The following is a 13213-nucleotide window of genomic DNA, read 5'->3' on the forward strand; positions in this document are numbered from 1 at the left end:
GATATTGAAAAATATGGTGATGACATTTCAGTTATTGAGATCTAGTTGAATTGTCGTATCCAGTCCTTGGAGCTGTGCATGTGGTGGATCAGTCCTTTTTCTTTTCAATCTCATAGAACAGTGATTCTCAACCTGTGGTCTGTGGATTCTGGGGGTCTGTGAGGTTTTCACATGGAGTCTGCAAAGGCTTAAAGAAATGATACGATTTAAATCTTGAGTTAAGTCTTGGGGGTCCTTGGCCATGGTCTGTGGACACAAATATATATTTTTTTTGGAGTGGGGGTTCATTGTAAAGAAAAGGTTGAGAACCACTGTTCCTCTAAATTGGAGGGTGTTGTTAAAAATCCCTTCTCTTGCCCTGTAGAAGCAGAAATATTTTATCCCTACAAAAATTTACCTTTGAATGCAACTCTTTGAAAATAAATAAGGGCTTCCTATAAATAAAAGAAGGCTGATGCAGATAAATGGGTAAGGGAAATGTGGTCTCTCTCATTAATTATCTCAAAAATTGGATCATATAATTGTATTAACTGAAACAAAATTCAAGGAAAACAAACAAAATTCCTTTTCCTTGTAAAAAGTAGTAAAGTACTGCACACGGTATGATGCCACCAATCGGCTCTGTAACTTTAGAACAGAAATATCTGTTTACAATGGTAAATTAGAGTGTTATAAAATGCTGATAATTAAACAGAGCATCTTCATTCAAAATAATGATAAGTGGATTGGAGAAGGCCTGTTCCATTTTCTATTTTGAAAAGTTTTTGTCTGGTTTTTTAAATTCATGAGATGCAATCTGTAAAAAATATTTGAAGTGATCAAGAGATTTCTTCCATCTATCATATCATCTTCATCATCATCAACATCAACATCTTGCTTACATCAGTGACTAGCTCTTCATAAACAGGAGATTCCCCTCAATGATTCCTAATATATCTAGGAAGGTTGGAAAAGATCTTCTTTTCAAACTCTGGAGAAATGTTTAGTTAACATGAGCATTACTGAACTATAGCTAAACCAACAGTATTTCTCAGTATAAAACATCAGTAAAAAATACCTGCATCTAATTCCATTTATTACTGTATCACTTGTACGAAATAAAAACAGAACTCAAACAAGCAGATGGGCTTGCAGTAGAGGCAGTAGATGCGCAAGGGTATCCCATGAACATTACAGTTTGGTTGAATTTCAAGGCCACCTTAATTAAATTTGGGGCCCTTCAAAGTATTGCACGTGAAGAATAAAACATTATGTGAAGAATCATCAACTGCATTCTTCTTCCACCCTTCATTACTGCTCTAGACATATTTTGAATCATATTATTAGTGCCATCCTTCTTTCCAAAAATCTATTGATGCCCTTGAAGTGTAGCAGCACGTTGCCTAATTGACTAAAATTTATATCATGACAATAATAATTTATGTCATTGCAATAACAATTCAGGATAATACAACTTGTCAGTTCTATACTCTAATTAAGATAAATTTCTGTACAGATCCCAAATAAAGGCAGTTATTCCAATCTAATAAGGGAGAAACCCATATAGAAATAGCCTCTCCATTAGTATAGGAGGAAGGAGACCTATTCCACTGCTGATATAATGGCCATTGAGGAAAAGTGCCTTTTGATGCGAATAGGTGTGTCATAACTGAAGAATAAACTTATGCCTTGCTTTAGTTAATGCTAAGCTAACGACATTTTTGTTTTCTTGTTCAGTTTGAAGAATAACAACTACATTGTAAGTACAGGTGTCAAGCCTCAAACCAAGACAGAGACATGAAAATTATTCCAACTCTTGAGTTCTTTGTTGTTCTATATTAATGAACGAAGTCTATCCAGACCAAGGACTCTTCTACCTCCATCTACAAGAACTCTGAACGTAAAAGGAGGAGCTATCTTCACCTTCTTTCTCTCACACATAATATCTGAGCAGTGTTACTTCTTACTCCTCTGGAAGGCAGCCTCTGGGGATCCACCTCCTCACAGTGTTCCTCACAATAACACTGAAAGTGTATATACACAAAATTTTGTTTCTACTCAGGCACAGCTGTTTTCACAGAAGTTAAACTTCATTTTCTTTGAACACAAAAAGAAATAGTCTTAGAAGCTTCTGATTTAAAAAGTCAAGGTAGCAACTGCAGCTGTCTGATTGAAACCCACCCCTTTTTATGTCTGTGTCACACACTGGTCAGATGTAAAAAAATAACATTTTTTCTTTATTTTGAAAGTTAAATATGTCTGTCATAAATGCCACAAACAGACATTTAAATCTCTGCTGAATAAGTGTTAAGAATGAATTTGGAAAGTCATAAAGCTAAAGCCTTGAACTAACATATTGCAGTAATCAGGAATTCCACCAGAGGACATAAAGTACCATTAGAAGATAACTGAAATAGGGAAATCAATATTTCATATCACATGACACAAATGTACTCATACTTAAACAATATCTTCCATTCTAATTCAATTACATTTTCTCCATGAAAGCTATAGGAATGTCAAAGAAAAAAAAAGATAATTCAATAATTTTTCTTTTTTATCACATATAAAAAAGGGATTACGAAGATTGGAAAAATAAAACAAATAGGCGGCCATTTAACCTGACAGTACTCCTTTTGAAAAACAAGGTCATTTCGCATAAAAAAGATGAAAAACTGTAGGTAGTCATAATCAAGTCCCTGATAAATAAATGAGAAGGGAAAAAATCAGATAGTGGAAGAAAATGAAAAGGGAGCAGAACAAACAACTAATCTGAATTACTTCTCTGAAAACAAAGCACTTACTGTTTGGAGAATTCACAAAGCTATCTCAGGGCTTGGGAACTATAGCCAATTCTTATGTGTCTTCTTGTAATTTAATCAGCAAAATGAATTGGACTTGGGCTGTTGGCAAGAGAGGAGCAAAAAAGTCAAATGTTTGTCACAACTATGTGACTGAAGTCATGTCCCTTTTTATATGTGTAAAAAAGTGGTAAGGCTTTCACCACACATTTGGAACTGCAATTTTGATGACATTGGTTCCAGATGTCTTTGATACCATTTAACTTTTTGTGTGCAAGTGCTCTTGTATCTTCTTTTTTCACACTTTATTTATGTAAGCTTATGGAAGGTCTTTCTTTCATGCTCAATATAAAAAGATAGAAAATGTATTCTTTCCCCAGGAAACAAGTAGATCATATCACATCACACTGAAACACTGTACATACTATACAGCTACAGTTATAACAAAAACATTTTATGAGTTGGCAAAAAAACTAACTCTGTCAAATGCACGGTAAATCCTTAAAGGGTAATTAAAAACACAATAACATACATCTGAAATAAATGACACTGAACTTAATGGAACTTCTTCATTGTAGGTATTTTGCTCTTAATAGCAACAACTATAGAATCCTGACTATATGTCCAGGCAGAGCAGAGGCAAATTCTGACAGCAATCCAGCTTTTGGTGTGTACACTATGAGTCTTGCACAGGCAAAGCTTGTGGGCAGGCCAGACCTCACTCCAAGCATTCTTATTTGTTCTGCTTAGACAAATAAACAGTTATTTTGACCAGGCCAAGTAAATTGTGACAGTGATTACACTCCAGGATGCAACATGGATAGTTTTCCCTACCAAACTGCACCCTCTTCAAACTGGTCTTGATTTCTTGAAGAGACACATAGTTTGAGATTCCCGGGGCTGGAGACTTCAGGAATTGAAGGTCAACTTAACTTAAACCAAGTTTGAGAAAAATGCCTAGATTTGTCTTCTGCTTATTTGATCCCTCAATAAATTTTGCAACAAGATACTCAACTAAATAAAATTCAATGGCTATATGTCAGGTATGATGGGATTTTCAAAACAAAATATATAGTTGCACATATATCTTGAACATAGAACATAGAATAATAAGAGCTGGAAGGGACCTTGGAGGCCTTCTAGTCCAATCCGCTGCTCAAGCAAGGGACCCTAAAATATTTCAGACAAATAGTTCTCTAGTTTCCTTTTGAAAGCCTAGTTTGGGCAGGTAAGTAAATACCTCATTACATTACTGATAACGTATAATGAGTTTCTTTTTCTTTTTCTGTAATTACACTGTTAGTATTAGTGTCTACTTAATTCTGTACACAAATGTAAGCAAAGATGGTATATGCGCATGTGCAAGGCAATGGGTAATGCTCTGGATACCTGTAAGACTTCCTTGCCTATTTTTGTGATTAGGAAAAATTATAGTCTAGGAAGTACTTTTTTTTCCATGTCAAATAAATTATTTCCCAGATTTTTGGGGTCATTGTTTCAGTGGCCATATCAGTTGTCTGTTGTGATAATCTCTGCAATAACTCATAAATACTCTGGCAATGAACATGAGAAAAAGGTCTGACTGGTTCATTATTGACAGACCCATAACACTTGTATAAAACCTAACAATCTTCTGAATTGTGTTTCTCCGAGGCTTTTGCTGCTGTGGAGTAATCATGTGGGACTAGTTTACTTCTATTCTGCACAGATCGAAGAGAAATAAGTCAAGAAACAGCTGACACAACTGATCAGAGAAGGCTCTGTATCATCTCGCCTTCCTTTGTTATCTCCTTAATGGAAAAACTTCCAAGTGGCTTGCTTATAGAAATTGTTCATTGCGTGTACATACCACTAATCTTCAAAAATGTTATGGGACAACATTAGATTGGTTGACTCTATGGGGACTCTTTGGGGAGTCAGAAAAGAAGCATCGATATGATTAGGAAGTGCTTTAGGGCCTTTTGGCCGTAAATAAAATTGAATTGAATTGATTAGGAAGAACATATTATGTTTCCCCATGGCATCTTGCAAAATCAGATATTATGGGGAAGACTATAGCTTCAGCTCAGAACAGAATGTCACAAGATGCATTGAAGGTACTTGGTTTTGATATAGGATATTAAATTGGGAGCTTGTATAGTTTATACCACAGTGATTTTTCACTGTTCAGTTAAAATGCAGAATCCACACTTCTTTGTTTTTCATGGCTGATATATCTGTTGGCAAAGATAGTTGGTGGTGGAATCCCAGTCAAGATCACAAACTGATGGAATGAATTGTTTTACACGCATGAGGTGAGTTGGCTGTTTAAAATGGCTCTGTGTATCAGTTCAGATGTGAAACACATAAACAATATTTATTTTCTCCTTTCACCTCTTTAATCCATATCAGACTTTATATCTGCTTCTCTGTTCTTGATATATTAGAAGAGAATTACAAGGCCAAACAATCCTCACGATTTTATAAAGCAAGGTCTTACACTTGGGCAAGAAAAACCAAAACTACACATATAGACTGGGTGAAACCAGGCTTAATAGCAATAACTGTGAAAGGGATCTGGGAGTCTTAGTGGAGAACCAATTAAATGTGAGCCAACAATGTGCAGCAGCAGCTAAATTGCATTAACAGAGGGATTTGATTCAGTCAAGAGAGGTACTAATACCACTCTGTAAAGCCCTAGTAAGACCACACCTAAAGTACTGCATCCAGTTTTGGTCACCACACTATAAAAAAGATGTTGAGAGAGACACTAGAAAGAATGCAGAGAAGAGCAACCAAGGGCCGGTTTAGCTCAGGCTGGTAAGGCCTGTTATTAAGAACACAAAGCCTGGAATTACTGCAGGTTCGAGCCCGGCCCAAGGTTGACTCAGCCTTCCATCCTTTATAAGGTAGGTAAAATGAGGACCCAGATTGTTGGGGGGGCAATAAGTTGACTTTGTAAAAATATACAAATAGAATGAGACTATTGCCTTATATACTGTAAGCCGCCCTGAGTCTTCGGAGAAGGGCGGGGTATAAATGTAAAAAAAAAAAAAAAGATGATTAGGGGATTGGAGGCTAAAACATCTGATGAACGGTTGCAGGAACTGGTCATAGCTAGTCTAGTGAAGAGAAGAACCAGGGGAGACATGATAGCAGTCTTCCAATATTTGAGGGGCTGTCACAGAGAGGAGTGGGGTCAAGCTATTTTCCAAAGCACCTGAAGGCCAGATAAGGAATAATGGATGGAAACTGAACAAGGAGAGATTTACCTGGAAATAAGGAGAAATTTCCTGACAGTGAGAACAATCAACCAATGGAACAGCTTGTCTCCAGAAGTTGTGGAAGATTCATCACTGGAAACTTTCAAGAAGAGACTGGACTGCCATTTGTCAAAAATGGTATAAGGTCTGCTTGGGCAGGGGGTTGACTAGATGACCTACAAGGTCCCTTCCAACTCTGTTAATCTGTATCTGTATCTAACCTTGGTTCAAACCAACAAAAAAACACCCCCCCCCCATTCTTGCCAAATAGTTGTTAAATGACAAAGTATGTCATTGCAATGATTTACCTCATTGTATAATCATGTCATGATATCAATGATGCAAACTGATGCAAACCATATCCATTTAATGTAGGTGGTTTATTCTGTATTTTTGCAATGTCGTGTCTAGGAAGTAGTAGAAATGGCCTTTTTTTTTTGGGTGGAAATTTTAGAACAGATGGATGAATAGATGGAAATTTTGTACATTATACCCAAAGTACACTAAACGATGTTCCAATAAATCAAGGTTTATGAGAAAAATATTTTTAAAGTAGTAGCCGTTAATCCTATGCCCAGTTGATACTATCACTAATGAACAGAATGTGTCACTGCAAAGGTACTTTGTTGTATGATGCAAGGAAACACAAAGGTGCAGCATTCTATGTTGCTGATTGAGACGTGAAAAGTTTATTTGGAAAAGACTGCAATATTCAATGCCTTGAAAAAGTCTATAGTTTGGAAGAGCGGCATAAGAAGTGGGGTTTAGATTATTTATGGGAGATTTTATCTTTGATTATATTGAAAGAACCAAGATGACTCCTGGACCTACTCCTCAAAACCACTTGGTTGCCAGACACCATAATGCTTCTGGTCTGAGGACCAATCATTCTTCAGATACTTTCTTCTATTATTAATATGTCTGAGAATAATTTTCTTGAAATTTGCTTTTGCAAATAAATCTACGTTGTTAAAATGGAATATCAAGAGTTACATCAGGATTTGTGCTTTCTCCCCATTTCCCCATCTATTGGGTTCATCCTAATAATCAGCATTATGCCGAGCTAAATATGGATTACTTACTTATAGGTGAATAATCTATTTTCATTTTCTGGGGAGACTTTTTACTAATATTCAGGAAAATAGACTAAAAACTTTCAAGAAGAGACTGGACCTCATCTGTCAAAAATGGTGTAAGGTGCTTGGGTGGGGGGGTTGGACTAAATGACTTACAAGGTCCCTTTCAACTCTGTTAATCTGTTAAATCTCTCCTGGATCAGTTTCCATCCATTGGAAAATAGGTTGCCCCCTATTTTTTGTGATAGCCTCTAAATATTGGAACACTGCTATCAAGTCACCTCTGACTGTTTTCTTCGCTAGATTAGCCATGCCCAGTTCTTATAATCGTTATTCGTGTTTTAGCCTCCAGACCCCTAATCATCTTTGTTGCTCTTCTCTGCACTCTTCTAGAGTTTCAACATCTTTTTTATTATGTGGTAACCAAAACTGGATGCAATATTCTAGGTGTGACCTTACTAAGGCTTTATAGAGCAGTACTAGTACCTCATGTAATCTTGAGTCAATCCCTCTGTTAATGCAACTAAGAATTGAATTGGTTTTTTTTTGGTTGTTGCCACACACTGCTACCTCATATTTAATTGATTGTCCACTAGGACTCCAAGATCCCTTTCAGAGTTATTGCTATTAAACCAGGTTGCACCTAATCTGTATGGGTACTTTTGGTTTTTCTTGCTTAAGTGTAAAACTTTTTTTCTATGCTGAATTTCATTTTATTAGATAGGACCCAATGTTCAAGTCTGTTTCTTTCATTGGAAAATGCAAACTTAAATCAAGCTAACAGCTGCAAACAAATCCATTGTCCAATTTTACAGATTTCTATTAAAGTTGAGGTAATGTTTCCAGATATATAATCTCTGCTCCAGGCATGAAAAGGAACTCACATAATGGGTTTCTGCAAAAGAGATTGAGCCTGGTCGATGTCTGAATGAAATTCTGCCAGTCATGGAGTATTGAAAGTAAATAAATAGTTCAGAAGAACTAATGTTGAATTTATTACAATTGTGGATTTAAAGCACAAAGAACTATATTCAAAGATTGAATTTGGATCAGTCACCGGGACCAGAGAGTCCAAGCATTTGGACTCATGCTGGAGTCCATCTTCAAAAACGAATAAAACATCCCAACAATATATTCACTGCTAGTCAAACAATTAATCCATAAAATTGAGCAAGCTTCATTGCATATTAAGAACAAAAATGAAAAGCCAAAGCAAACAACTGACTGAATGCTCCCCCCACGACCCTTGCTGAGTGGCTTAAAAAAAAGACCATTAGTGAAGGGCGGGAATGGTTGACACAGTGGAACAAGCAATCCCAAACATGAAATAATATTACAGAGCTGTCAAATTAGATTTGACAAATGCAAAATAGGCTGCTTATCTAAGAAGTGTGGGGCAATTTGTTAGGGAGCAGTTCTCAATAATTCCCAAACTGCTTGGTGACTAAACTTGGAAAGAAAATGCTAATTCATTATTCATTTCAGCAATGAACCTCACAGTGGATAATTTAAAATGCTACCAGTTAATATTAAATGGGGAGTCTTTAGAAGAATCACAGATGTGCACATATGTTTCAACAGTGAAGCTTTCAGATTTGAACTAGTTGTACTTTCCATTTCAAAACAAGCCAGCATTGCTCTTGTGCATATGAAACTTGATGAAAACTTATACGTAGGGAGCTCTTATGAATTTATTTTTGTATTGAAAATAAGCCACAGAGTTTTGCTTTTCTAAACTCATTTGACATTTTCTGTTATTTATCTAACTTATGGAAGGTCTTTCTTTCATGCTCAATATAAAAAAAGATAGAAAATGTATTCTTTCCCCAGGAAACAAGTAGATCATATCACATCACACTGAAACACTGTACATACTATACAGCTACAGTTATAACAAAAACATTTTATGAGTTGGCAAAAAAACTAACTCTGTCAAATGCACGGTAAATCCTTAAAGGGTAATTAAAAACACAATAACATACATCTGAAATAAATGACACTGAACTTAATGGAACTTCTTCATTGTAGGTATTTTGCTCTTAATAGCAACAACTATAGAATCCTGACTGTATGTCCAGGCAGAGCAGAGGCAAATTCTGACAGCAATCCAGCTTTTGGTGTGTACACTATGAGTCTTGCACAGGCAAAGCTTGTGGGCAGGCCAGGCCTCACTCCAAGCATTCTTATTTGTTCTGCTTAGACAAGTAAACAGTTATTTTGACCAGGCCAAGTAAATTGTGACAGTGATTACACTCCAGGATGCAACATGGGTAGTTTTCCCTACCAAACTGCACCCTCTTCAAACTGGTCTTGATTTCTTGAAGAGACACATAGTTTGAGATTCCCGGGGCTGGAGACTTCAGGAATTGAAGGTCAACTTAACTTAAACCAAGTTTGAGAAAAATGCCTAGATTTGTCTTCTGCTTATTTGATCCCTCAATAAATTTTGCAACAAGATACTCAACTAAATAAAATTCAATGGCTATATGTCAGGTATGATGGGATTTTCAAAACAAAATATATAGTTGCACATATATCTTGAACATAGAACATAGAATAATAAGAGCTGGAAGGGACCTTGGAGGCCTTCTAGTCCAATCCGCTGCTCAAGCAAGGGACCCTAAAATATTTCAGACAAATAGTTCTCTAGTTTCCTTTTGAAAGCCTAGTTTGGGCAGGTAAGTAAATACCTCATTACATTACTGATAACGTATAATGAGTTTCTGTTTCTTTTTCTGTAATTACACTGTTAGTATTAGTGTCTACTTAATTCTGTACACAAATGTAAGCAAAGATGGTATATGCGCATGTGCAAGGCAATGGGTAATGCTCTGGATACCTGTAAGACTTCCTTGCCTATTTTGTGATTAGGAAAAATTATAGTCTAGGAAGTACTTTTTTTTCCATGTCAAATAAATTATTTCCCAGATTTTTGGGGTCATTGTTTCAGTGGCCATATCAGTTGTCTGTTGTGATAATCTCTGCAATAACTCATAAATACTCTGGCAATGAACATGAGAAAAAGGTCTGACTGGTTCATTATTGACAGACCCATAACACTTGTATAAAACCTAACAATCTTCTGAATTGTGTTTCTCCGAGGCTTTTGCTGCTGTGCAGTAATCATGTGGGACTAGTTTACTTCTATTCTGCACAGATCGAAGAGAAATAAGTCAAGAAACAGCTGACACAACTGATCAGAGAAGGCTCTGTATCATCTCGCCTTCCTTTGTTATCTCCTTAATGGAAAAACTTCCAAGTGGCTTGCTTATAGAAATTGTTCATTGCGTGTACATACCACTAATCTTCAAAAATGTTATGGGACAACATTAGATTGGTTGACTCTATGGGGACTCTTTGGGGAGTCAGAAAAGAAGCATCGATATGATTAGGAAGTGCTTTAGGGCCTTTTGGCCGTAAATAAAATTGAATTGAATTGATTAGGAAGAACATATTATGTTTCCCCATGGCATCTTGCAAAATCAGATATTATGGGGAAGGCTATAGCTTCAGCTCAGAACAGAATGTCGCAAGATGCATTGAAGGTACTTGGTTTTGATATAGGATATTAAATTGGGAGCTTGTATAGTTTATACCACAGTGATTTTTCACTGTTCAGTTAAAATGCAGAATCCACACTTCTTTGTTTTTCATGGCTGATATATCTGTTGGCAAAGATAGTTGGTGGTGGAATCCCAGTCAAGATCGCAAACTGATGGAATGAATTGTTTTACACGCATGAGGTGAGTTGGCTGTTTAAAATGGCTCTGTGTATCAGTTCAGATGTGAAACACATAAACAATATTTATTTTCTCCTTTCACCTCTTTAATCCATATCAGACTTTATATCTGCTTCTCTGTTCTTGATATATTAGAAGAGAATTACAAGGCCAAACAATCCTCACGATTTTATAAAGCAAGGTCTTACACTTGGGCAAGAAAAACCAAAACTACACATATAGACTGGGTGAAACCAGGCTTAATAGCAATAACTGTGAAAGGGATCTGGGAGTCTTAGTGGACAACCAATTAAATGTGAGCCAACAATGTGCAGCAGCAGCCAAAACATCCAATGCAATCCTAAATTGCATTAACAGAGGGATTTGATTCAGTCAAGAGAGGTACTAATACCACTCTGTAAAGCCCTAGTAAGACCACACCTAGAGTACTGCATCCAGTTTTGGTCACCACACTATAAAAAAGATGTTGAGAGAGACACTAGAAAGAATGCAGAGAAGAGCAACCAAGGGCCGGTTTAGCTCAGGCTGGTAAGGCCTGTTATTAAGAACACAAAGCCTGGAATTACTGCAGGTTCGAGCCCGGCCCAAGGTTGACTCAGCCTTCCATCCTTTATAAGGTAGGTAAAATGAGGACCCAGATTGTTGGGGGGGCAATAAGTTGACTTTGTAAAAATATACAAATAGAATGAGACTATTGCCTTATATACTGTAAGCCGCCCTGAGTCTTCGGAGAAGGGCGGGGTATAAATGTAAAAAAAAAAAAAAAGATGATTAGGGGATTGGAGGCTAAAACATCTGATGAACGGTTGCAGGAACTGGTCATAGCTAGTCTAGTGAAGAGAAGAACCAGGGGAGACATGATAGCAGTCTTCCAATATTTGAGGGGCTGTCACAGAGAGGAGTGGGGTCAAGCTATTTTCCAAAGCACCTGAAGGCCAGATAAGGAATAATGGATGGAAACTGAACAAGGAGAGATTTACCTGGAAATAAGGAGAAATTTCCTGACAGTGAGAACAATCAACCAATGGAACAGCTTGTCTCCAGAAGTTGTGGAAGATTCATCACTGGAAACTTTCAAGAAGAGACTGGACTGCCATTTGTCAAAAATGGTATAAGGTCTGCTTGGGCAGGGGGTTGACTAGATGACCTACAAGGTCCCTTCCAACTCTGTTAATCTGTATCTGTATCTAACCTTGGTTCAAACCAACAAAAAAACACCCCCCCCCCAATTCTTGCCAAATAGTTGTTAAATGACAAAGTATGTCATTGCAATGATTTACCTCATTGTATAATCATGTCATGATATCAATGATGCAAACTGATGCAAACCATATCCATTTAATGTAGGTGGTTTATTCTGTATTTTTGCAGTGTCGTGTCTAGGAAGTAGTAGAAATGGCCTTTTTTTTTTTGGATGGAAATTTTAGAACAGATGGATGAATAGATGGAAATTTTGTACATTATACCCAAAGTACACTAAACGATGTTCCAATAAATCAAGGTTTATGAGAAAAATATTTTTAAAGTAGTAGCCGTTAACCCTATGCCCAGTTGATACTATCACTAATGAACAGAATGTGTCACTGCAAAGGTACTTTGTTGTATGATGCAAGGAAACACAAATGTGCAGCATTCTATGTTGCTGATTGAGACGTGAAAAGTTTATTTGGAAAAGACTGCAATATTCAATGCCTTGAAAAAGTCTATAGTTTGGAAGAGCGACGTAAGAAGTGGGGTTTAGATTATTTATGGGAGATTTTATGTTTGATTATATTGAAAGAACCAAGATGACTCCTGGACCTACTCCTCAAAACCACTTGGTTGCCAGACACCATAATGCTTCTGGTCTGAGGACCAATCATTCTTCAGATACTTTCTTCTATTATCAATATGTCTGAGAATAATTTTCTTGAAATTTGCTTTTGCAAATAAATCTACATTGTTAAAATGGAATATCAAGAGTTACATCAGGATTTGTGCTTTCTCCCCATTTTCCCATCTATTGGGTTCATCTTAATAATCAGCATTATGCCGAGCTAAATATGGATTACTTACTTATAGGTGAATAATCTATTTTCATTTTCTGGGGAGACTTTTTACTAATATTCAGGAAAATAGACTAAAAACTTTCAAGAAGAGACTGGACCTCATCTGTCAAAAATGGTGTAAGGTCTCCTGCTTGGGTGGGGGGGTTGGACTAAATGACTTACAAGGTCCCTTTCAACTCTGTTAATCTGTTAAATCTCTCCTGGATCAGTTTCCATCCATTGGAAAATAGGTTGCCCCCTATTTTTTGTGACAGCCTCTAAATATTGGAACACTGCTATCAAGTCACCTCTGGCTGTTTTCTTCGCTAGATTAGCCATGCCCAGTTC

General features: G+C 36.8%; 1 protein-coding gene across 1 annotated transcript in view; it reads right to left on the reverse strand.

Moving 5' to 3' along the window:
* The window catches only part of KCND2 (potassium voltage-gated channel subfamily D member 2), a 366738-nt gene that overhangs the window by 28465 nt on the left and 325060 nt on the right, over positions 1-13213 (reverse strand). The window lies entirely within an intron of this gene.

Source organism: Ahaetulla prasina, chromosome 7, assembly GCF_028640845.1.
Source record: "Ahaetulla prasina isolate Xishuangbanna chromosome 7, ASM2864084v1, whole genome shotgun sequence".
Taxonomy (NCBI): domain Eukaryota; kingdom Metazoa; phylum Chordata; class Lepidosauria; order Squamata; family Colubridae; genus Ahaetulla; species Ahaetulla prasina.